The sequence below is a fragment of the Penaeus vannamei genome, chromosome 41, assembly GCF_042767895.1.
Source record: "Penaeus vannamei isolate JL-2024 chromosome 41, ASM4276789v1, whole genome shotgun sequence".
In the NCBI taxonomy this organism is placed as follows: Eukaryota; Metazoa; Arthropoda; class Malacostraca; order Decapoda; family Penaeidae; genus Penaeus; species Penaeus vannamei.
Window position 1 is genome coordinate 24,025,036 of NC_091589.1, and position 10,000 is coordinate 24,035,035.

General features: G+C 39.9%; 1 long non-coding RNA gene across 3 annotated transcripts in view; it reads left to right on the forward strand.

Annotated features, from left to right (window-relative positions):
- LOC113819711 (uncharacterized) overlaps nucleotides 1-9,971 on the forward strand; it is a 23,032-nt gene extending 13,061 nt beyond the window's left edge. For 2 of the 3 annotated variants that reach the window (XR_011398321.1, XR_011398322.1), the window contains exon 2: nucleotides 8,510-9,971. This is a non-coding gene — a long non-coding RNA (uncharacterized lncRNA). Of the gene's footprint in view, nucleotides 1-1,390; nucleotides 1,427-8,509 lie in introns of those variants that run through there. The other variant, XR_003477035.2, reaches the window with a different exon arrangement.
- Nucleotides 9,972-10,000: the final 29 nt, after the last annotated feature.

The window sequence follows — 10,000 nt, forward strand, 5'->3', positions numbered from 1 at the left end:
CATTCTTTATGCGTCGTTTTGTACCAATATGATTAGCTGCGAAAGGATATTGTTTATATTTCATATAACTATCAATACGACTGCAATGCTGTTGTTGCTGCTTTTGAGTATAGAACATTTCCAAAATCAGTTTTAATTTAGGTAACTCAAAACAGGAAGGTTTTGCGTCTGATGATATGGTTTTAATTGAAAAAAAAACGAATGGAGAATAATACTTAAAAAAGAAGATTAAACAATTGGTCACATTCAGCTTTCATATGAATCAAATAATCGTTTCATACCATTGCGCCTGGTTAAGGTGATATTACTTTAGTCTGCCCTATAAATTTTATTATTTTCTACCAAGCTATTCAGAATCAAATCTTTTAATAAACGTTCCTAAAACAATGAGAATAATCATCTGATATTTATTGCATAATTTATTTTCTTTAATAATTAATGCTCATAATTAATAATACATATATTGGACATATCATTTTATTACTATTTGCATAAGTATCCAGAATCATTGTTATTCTAACTCCGCAAAATAAAGGTTATACCGCGGGAACGTAATATTATTTAAATTCTTCTATCTTCTTTAAGAATTTTATATTCTTCTTCTTCGTATTTTTGACTGGATTGATATATTCAATCCTGAATTATATCCAATGAAAATGAGATTTAACATGAATTCAAACCACGTCGGTAAATCTGAATTGATTTGTTATGATTATGATGGTATGCATGGTAATATTTATTAAGGTAATGATAAACAATAACATCAACAGCAATAATGATTAAAAAAGCAGTTTGCTAATAGTGTTATAATGATGATAATGAAAATCATATAATAATGATAATAAGGGTAAAACAATAAAGGCATTCAGAACGGTCGTGCTCTTGTGAACTGCAAAAGCTTCATCGTCACCCTTAGCATCTCTGCAGAAATTTCTACAGCAGCCTCTCTGTCTTGTGCTATTTCCACGACTCAGGCAAGGCTATGTTCCTTTCGGGTCTTCCATATCATCTGTGTAGCACTGTGCGGGTCTCCCTTGCTTTCCCTTGTACACGGTTCCAGTCATATGTCGAGTATCAACATCCCAGAAGCAACACTTACTGCACCATAGCATAGATCACATGTTAATATTCATATTGATAAATCAACAGGGTCTAAATTCAACAGCAGAGTTAAAAGACCATTACCTGATATATATATATATATATATATATATATATATATATATATATATATATATATATATATATATATATGTATATATCTATATATGAAATTTTCCTTCCCCCTCACTTGCAATATACCGCGATGTATCTACATATATAATTGAGTTATCCCTGTAAAACATTCTCTCTAGTATATTCCATTTTCTTTGTCTATTGTAAACAACAGTCGGCCATGATGAGGGTCCTCTTAGGCAGGTTAGAGGTAATTATTAGTAAATATCTGTTTAATCAACAAATGTCATGTATTATTATAGAACCCAAAATGAAAATGGATGTGTAAAGATTGTTTATATATGAACAAAATAATGTGTTGTTTTAGATCCCTTATATTAAAAGGAAGAAATTACAGCCGTCGTAAAAGTAAATTCCAGATTTAAGTTTAATCCAAATCCACAGGACCTGCATAGATGTAACACTGCAAGACGCGCGTCAATGCGATTATCGATAAATCTACTGTTTTACATGGAGGAGCAGGTATTTGTGCAGTGGCAAATAGCAGTTACCTGTCTGGGAATTTCATATCACTGTTCCTAGCTTTCCATTTTAGTATATTAATGTATTACATAAGTTGGAGCTGATGCCGGCAGTGAGAATAGTCTCCTTTTCCGGGACTTTGCTAAATCCCAGAAATTAGGATTTCTGGTTCCTGGTACCAGCGCCCAGACCCACATCGCTGGACATGGTACAGCGATGCGGGTAATGCAACCAAGAAGATCGGCCACATACTCGTTAGCACTCGTTAGAGGATCCTCCAGAACTGCAGGGTGTAGCACTGTGCCGAGTTCTGTGGTACTGACCATAGATTGGTTGTGGCAACCCTCCGAGTCCGCTTCGAAACTCCTCAGCATTCCAATGATCACCCCAGGGTGTTTCACTTTGACAGACTGAGGGAGGGGGAGTGTGCCCGGGTATTTGCTGAGGCAGTCTCTGGTCGTTTCGCAGTGCTCGACAATCTGACGGACCCTGTACTTCTGTGGGACACCTTCAAGTGCAAAACGCCTGAGAGCGAAACAGAATTTCATCTCGCAGGAGGCACTGGATACTTGTCGTGTGGCTCGTCTGATGGGATGAGGATTTGCACCATTCTTAAGTGTGCAGAACCCGATCACTGGTGAGAAGAGACATGATGCAGTTTATTAGGAGTCTTGCAGAGGAGTTTGAAGGCCATTTCTTAGTAAAGAACTCCAAGCCCTCTTCACATGTGACAGCAGTTCGTTTCTTAAGTGGCCAGATCATCTCAGATCCAGTTGCAGTGCGGGAGAGTTGGGCTGAGTATTTGGTGCAGTTGTATCAGGTTCACCCACCAACAGTAAATTAACTTGGATGCAGGGAGTGCCGAGATTCCAATGCCAGATCCACCCATCAGTGAGTATCTAGCCTCCCTAACTGAAGTTAGAAGGGCGATCTCCAAGCTGAAGAGTGGTAAAGCAGCAGGTATATGCGGTATCCCAGCTGAACTGTTAAAGACTGGTGGTGTGGGGGTTACATGCTGTCCTGGCTGCCTCTCTGGAAGTGGAAGGGGGACCGATGGGACTCCAGCAATCACCAAGGCATCACACTGCTCAATATACCAGGCAAGGTTCTCGCCCACATTGTTCTGAGACGTATCAGAGACCACCTACTGAGGCACCAGAGGCTAGAGCAATCTGGATTCACTCCTGTTAAGTCCACAATAGACCGTATCCTTGCGCTTCGAGTCATTGTAGAGCGCTGTCGTGACTAATTGGACTAATAGAAGCCTATATAGTAGTACTGAAAGTTCTGTAAAGTGTGGAGGGGACCTGTGGAGCTTCTTTCCCGTTAGTTCAGGAGTGAGGCAAGGCTGTGTCCTTGCATCTTGACTTTGCTGATGATATTGCTATTCTTATTGAGTCTATGGAAACCTTAGCGGTGGCTATTCATGCATTTAGTAATGAAGCGAAGCCCTTGGTTCTAGACGTCTCCAGGACCAAGACCAAGATCCAAGACTTTGGGGACTTGCTAGGAGAACCTGTACAGTCGGTACATGCTTCCAGCGAGGACATTGAAGTCCCAGAGAGATTTACATACCTTGGTGGTGCAGCTCATAACTCTGGGCTGTCAGACCAAGAAGTCAGTAGACGGATTGGTCTGGCAGCAGGGATCATGAACACTCTCGACCTGGAGATGCAGGTACCTGTGCAGAAGTTCCAAGCAATGTGCCTTAAAGGCCTTGATAATGCCAGTTTTGCTGTACGGTAGTGGAACCTGGACATTATCTCGTGCCTTAGAGTCTCGTCTTGATGCCTTTTGTAATAGATCCTTGCACTGGATCATGGGATACTGTTGGTGGGACCATGTGTCCAACCAACGGTTGCACTGTAAGACACACAGGGCCTTTTATCTGCACAATCCGTGATTGCCAACTCAGGCTATATGGCCACCTGGCTCACTTTCCTCAGGATGATCCCGCCCATCAGATCGTCTCTGTTCGAGACAACCCTAGGTGGAGGAGGCCTGTGGGATGACCTTGGAAGTCGTGGCTTGAGCAGATCGACCAAACCTGCCGTAAAGAGCTCGAGATGGGTCCTTGCCTGGCGGCTTGCCATGAGGGGCCCTCGTAGGAAGGGTGGATGCGCCCCCGTCGGCGTTGGCTCTTGGATGATGATGGCACAAGTTGGGAATGCTTTTCCACCCTGGGTATAAGTTGCCTTCTCTGTGTCTGTAAACTCTGGAATTCTCTGTGGGACTTCTTTTTGTTTTTCTTTTCACTGTTAAGAGTTACATCTACAGATTGAGTATCCCATAACATATACAAATATATATTGATTTTTTCATATGCATCTTCAACATAAAAATGTCAGAATTTGTTTCATTATTGCCTGTAATAAACATTAATGGCAACTTAACTCCATCTTTTCTGTGGAGGTGATGGCGTCATTAGGTATTAATGCATGATTGATGGGTTTCACCAGCTCATTAAGGATTAGACTTTAATTTTTAATTAGACTTTTAATTTTTAATTAGACTTTTAATTTTTTAGAAAAGAAAAACAAAAAGAAGTCCCACAGAGAATTCCAGAGTTAACTTTTATGGCGCATACAGAAGACGCTGTATGTTTCATTTCAATTTTACTGGAAGCACTAAAGCAAATGAAATGTCAACTGTAACTGTACGAAAGGATGGAAGGAATAGACAGACACCAAAGAATGAAGTGTTTCCTCCGTACAACCTGATATACCACATTTAGTGGCCGGCACACCCACGTAGACTAAATGTCTTGGAAAGGTTAAAAAACACTGGTGCAAGGAAACGTTTTTATTCCACAAATTGCTTGTGCTTGAAATAACATAAATATCGGGTGTATACTGAAATGACAAAATAAGATTATCATATGAATAAAGCTTGTTGCTAAAGACCCAGCAATCTCCTTTCCTCTTGCAGAGAGGAATGGCATCTCAACAGGTAATACATGCCTGATTAAACAGTCTTCCTGATTAAATGGGAAGTATGAAAACTTATGTGGAAGCCGGGAGGAATTAGTCCTCAAACTTCGTAACTGAACAATGACAAAATTCCTTCAGGACGGAGATCATCTTCCCAACCTTTGTCAGGGTAAGAGGTTCCACATTGATTCTACCTACGTCCATGCTCGACCTGACACAGCTGCTCAGGTTACACAGGCCAATCTGGTTGCATCTGCCAGGATCGAGAGGTGATCTGGCCGCCACTTGGCAATCTGCATTCACCTCCAGGGGGGCTTGGCAGTCATTTCCTCGGGGCTTAGTGGGCAGGGCGCCGGACATTCACTAAGAAACAGCCCTCGACTTCCTTAGTAAGATTCTTGATATGCTGCCCCAGGATCAGTGCAGTGCCCGATCTGGGGCCTCTGTCAGGTGAATTTGTCATTTTCTCAAGCATGTTCTGTCATGTTCTCAACCCAGAGTACACTTCCTTTTTTCAAGATGACGCACCCTGAGTTAATCACCCAAAGGATCCAACTATTGCCAACAAGGACATGGTCAATCTTGGCTCAATTTCCTGCATCATTGTACTAGACTTCATAGTGCAGGTTAGGCACTAGTACCAGATGAGGCTGGTCTCAATACTAGGTATCTCGTAGTCAGTCCCACCGCTGCTACCTAGTGCAATATGAATACCTCGACAAAGCTCCTTGCCATGTAAGCATACACTTCAAGAACCAAGTCATATGAATATTTCTTGATGCAATTCTAGTTCACAGACTGGATCCTAGTTCACTCGATCTAGTCCAGACCAGAGCTACACCTGCAGTTGAAGGCTGGAGACCGATGATGATGTTTATGGCTTTCCCAGGTGGCTCATCCAGCAAACAAAGGAACCACTCTTGGTGATAGCACTGCTGCCAGGTCCTCTCTCCACTGACACTCAATCCCCTTTGGCACCCTCGGTATCAGGGGCAGTCGCTCACCCCGTCACATAGAGCAGATGCCTCATGCCTGAACTGACTGGCCTGTCTGAGTTTTAGCCACTGTCCCCCTTCCCAGTCTCGCCCCAGAGAGCCATAGGTTCCGCCGTCCATGCCGATTCGACCTCCAAACCTGAATCTTCATGTCAATTTTGGAGGGTAGCTGTTTTGTGAAATAGATTTGGTAATATTTCACAATACAGTCCATAGGCTTCGATAGCTTTGTAACAAACTCCTCATAGTGGGCAAGCACCCTGTTATATGTATCAATAGTTATGATTTATATGCTGGATGGGTATAAGCTGTATTTATAAATGATATATTAAATATAACTGCTATAAATAATGTGTTAACTCTACTAAAATCTGAAGAAATGCTGATGTATATTGCATGTTAAGTATATTTAGGTTCTGAATAATTATCTTTACTGACCGAGAAAAAATGGCAACATTTTCTTTCATTTCTTGTCCATTTTGTCTTGCCATCAATAAAAATGTCGTTTAGATTCGGGGTGGCTAATTGACTGACTTATCCTGGGTCCGTCATAGATTTGATCTCACTTTCTGAGTCAAAGATTTATAGGGCTTCCTTGATTACGTTATATCCAAGGTATTAGCATCCTATGCACTGTACAGAAACTATGATAAACTTTCTGGTCTCATTCCTTTGTATTGACAGTACAAAGAGACTGCCATGAACTTTGTGATTATCAATAGAAATCCATAAAAAAATGGATGTTGATGGAGCCATATAAAAATGCCAATAGAAGAATCCAGTAAAGAAGATAAGATTGCTTTAGGGTAACTGTTGTAAAAGCAGATAATTCACACACAAAAAAATGCCCATACTTCGACTTTGATGCTATCCTTGGGCTTAATAATTTTAAAGGGACCTAGTACACAAAAATCAGACTTTATAACTGCAGGGTTGATTTCATTGAGTATTAATATTATGCCATCTTTGCTGACAATTGAAAGCAAATCATGAAAACTGCATTACTTTCCTAAATTTCCCATAAGCCACAGTTTAAATTTCAATTGCCGGTTGAAATAGTCTCCATACATAATTTTTTGATTCTACAAACACACAAGAGAGAGAAATAGATAATAAAACCAGGATTAACTTGATAATTTTATTCTTGTTTGCACTACTGGGGTTGCTTTATATACAAAAGGTTATGATGATTTGTCCATACTAAGCACAAATGTTGAGAGTTAAACAGGTGTAGCAGGAGTGGAACTGCATCTTCCCATGGATAACCCAATGCAGGGAACTCTGAATATTTTTGTCTGGCCCGAGTGAAAGGAAGAGGAATTTCCGACAGTTGGGGCCTAGGATACCAGAAGCGGGAATGAAGCTACTGGACTTAAAACTATTGCTCAATGTCACATTGTTTAATATTACATATACATATATACATTTATATGCTTTTATGTATAAAGATATATGCATACATACTAACATATGTGTGTTTATCTATATCTTTAATATATATATATATATATATATATATATATATATATATATATATATATATATATATATATATATATATATATATATATGTTAAACACACAAACTTCAATATACATACATATAAATATATACGAGTGTGAGTGTGTGTGTGTGTGTGTGTGTGTGTGTGTGTGTGTGTGTGTGTGTGTGTGTGTGTGTGTGTGTGTGTGTGTGTGTGTGTGTGTGTGTGTGTGTGTGTGTGTGTGTGTGTGTGTGTGTGTGTGTGTTTAGATATATGGATATACATTTATACATATATACATCCATACATCCAGTGGATAAATGGATGGAGGTTGGGGTGAATTACAAAGCCACTACTCTGTCCCACACGAAACACAGTGACGCTCTCTCCTCCCTCGTCACAACGCGGCATTTCAGCCAGACTGCGCCCAGGTATATCCATAGGGAAAGACAGATCGACGGACATGAAACTTAACACCAATGAGAGCCTTCCTCTGTAGCATGAAACCGACTACTCTGTACAATGGTCTATCATACATGGTCATGCGCACACAACGTTTTCACGCGTTTGCAATTGTCACAGTCATAAACACTAAAGAACGTGAGAGCTGTGGGTGGAGATGGGTAACAAGTGGTGGCCATTTTCAACACCTATAGAGGATGATCTGGAAACACTGCGTACTCCTGAACGTGAGCGAGAAATACACAGAGTGCTTGTCATCCTGTATTGAGCACTAAGAAAACATTACATAAGACAGGTTTTGACTTCCTGTCCTCCAGTGGCCAATTCCACACCCATAAAATGCTTCTAGATTATTATTACACTTTTAGTTATTATATTTTTTTTTCTTTATCCTTATTTTCCCTTTACATACCCTTGCATGCACCCTCATAAATGCTGAAAAAAAGATTAAGGTTCTCATTGAACGTAAAGGAAAAAATAGAGTCCAACAAAATTCCGACCAACCCTGGGTAAATGGACACTGCGCAGTGCCGATACATGGCACGTATTTTGTACAACTCGTCACTAAAATGTCACACTAGTGGACTCTACTAAAGTTCTAGGGTGAGCTAGCATACACAGTAGTTTTCTCCGCTAAAGTTGTGTCTGAAGTCGCAGGGCTGGCGGCTCTAGCATCTACGGGGGATGGGAGGGTGGGGTGGGGGTGGCCCTCAGAATCAGCATACACAAACAAGTTCCCTACCAGTGGCCTGCACATGAGCTTCCAACAAACAAAACCTGGAATGTACAAAGGAAGTTGGTTTGAATCCAGTCAAATAAATCTTGGAGTATCGTGCTTTGAAATAGAGGTTGCTTCAAAATAAGTTCGGATGATCATTATTTTTCTCTTTTCTTCAACTGGATATTTCTCCTCTTTTAATATTATTTCTTTTCCTTTTCAGATGCTTCACTACTAAATTCAAACCACATCACAATGTTTTAACTACATCACTTTCTTCTGTAATTTGAAAGACTTTGAAAAATATTCACAAACAAATCCATCTTGCCAGACACACATCACGACCTGGCAGTCACGACAAAACTGCAAATGCTCTCATTGACCCAGCTTTAATAGGGGGAGGCTTTAAAGTCCTGCTTGGCACCTCTGTTGCCAGGTGATGCCATCAGGTGAGCACTGTCGGCTGGCACAATGGCCACCCCTTTTCTATGTCTCCCAAATTGGACTTCTATCTTATCATCACACAAGGAAAACCAAGAATGCTTCCCTAACAGTTCCACTCGTATTGTTCCTATGATTCAACACAGTGGAGAAAACCCAACAAAGTAACTGATTGTAACCTCTCCATTCACAGAGATGAATGTGTTTCCTGTACACAATTACCGTGGCTTTGTGGGCCATTCTTGCAAACCTGAATATGGAGAAGGCATTTAGAAGGAGCAAGTGCTGCATCAGAAGTTGCTGAGTGTTAAGAAAATACATGATCTTTTCTTTTTTTAACAATGGGGCAAAGGCAAAGCTACAATTCAGAACAAGAGCATAAAAACCTTTTAAGATCATGAAATGGACATTATAGCATTAAACATTTATTTTCTTTTAAAGTTTGGCAAAGACTTTCCATCAATTTATTCCCCTAAGACATTAAAGAAGAGCACTGGGTGATTAATTGATGTCTTGAATCATAAAGGTTGAGAAATGGAAGACTTCTCTGCCATTAGTGTCGAAGTTCCATCATACATTTACGAAGAAGAATCTTGCCGTCGTTACGTTTTTATATTAGGTTTTCAATCTAATCTATATTATGTGAAGAATAAAAATGAAAAATCCTTAACGCTTCAACCAACTTACGATGCACTTTAAGAACAGAAAAACATTGAGCAGCATTACAAGATCTGCATTAGTATACGATATATGGAAAAACATTTTTTTCATTTTTTTTATTATTTTTTTTTATTTTTTGCTCTTCATCTTTTAACTAATTATATTCCCTGAATAATTTATGTTAAAAAAATTGACTTAAGTTGTTAGTTTTCCCTGATAGCTAACACCCATTTGAATGCATGTGGAAAAAGTCAAAACTGAAGTCAATACAACAAGGAACACTCTATGGACCAGTGGGGGAACTTCTCCAATATTAAGTACAAATTCATGGATCTTCTAAAAATCATCTTTTACTGAACCCTTTCATTAAATAAGCTAATAACCTGGAGACTTAAATCAGCAAAACTTACAGTAATTACATGAATGGAAGGGAGAGACAGAACGAGTGAGAGACATACAGAGAGAGAGAGAGAGAGAGAGAGAGAGAGAGAGAGAGAGAGAGAGAGAGAGAGAGAGAGAGAGAGAGAGAGAGAGAGAGAGAGAGAGAGAGAGAGAGAGAGAGAGAGAGAGAGAGAGAGAGAGAATTCTTAAAAGAAAGTCAATGACACACATC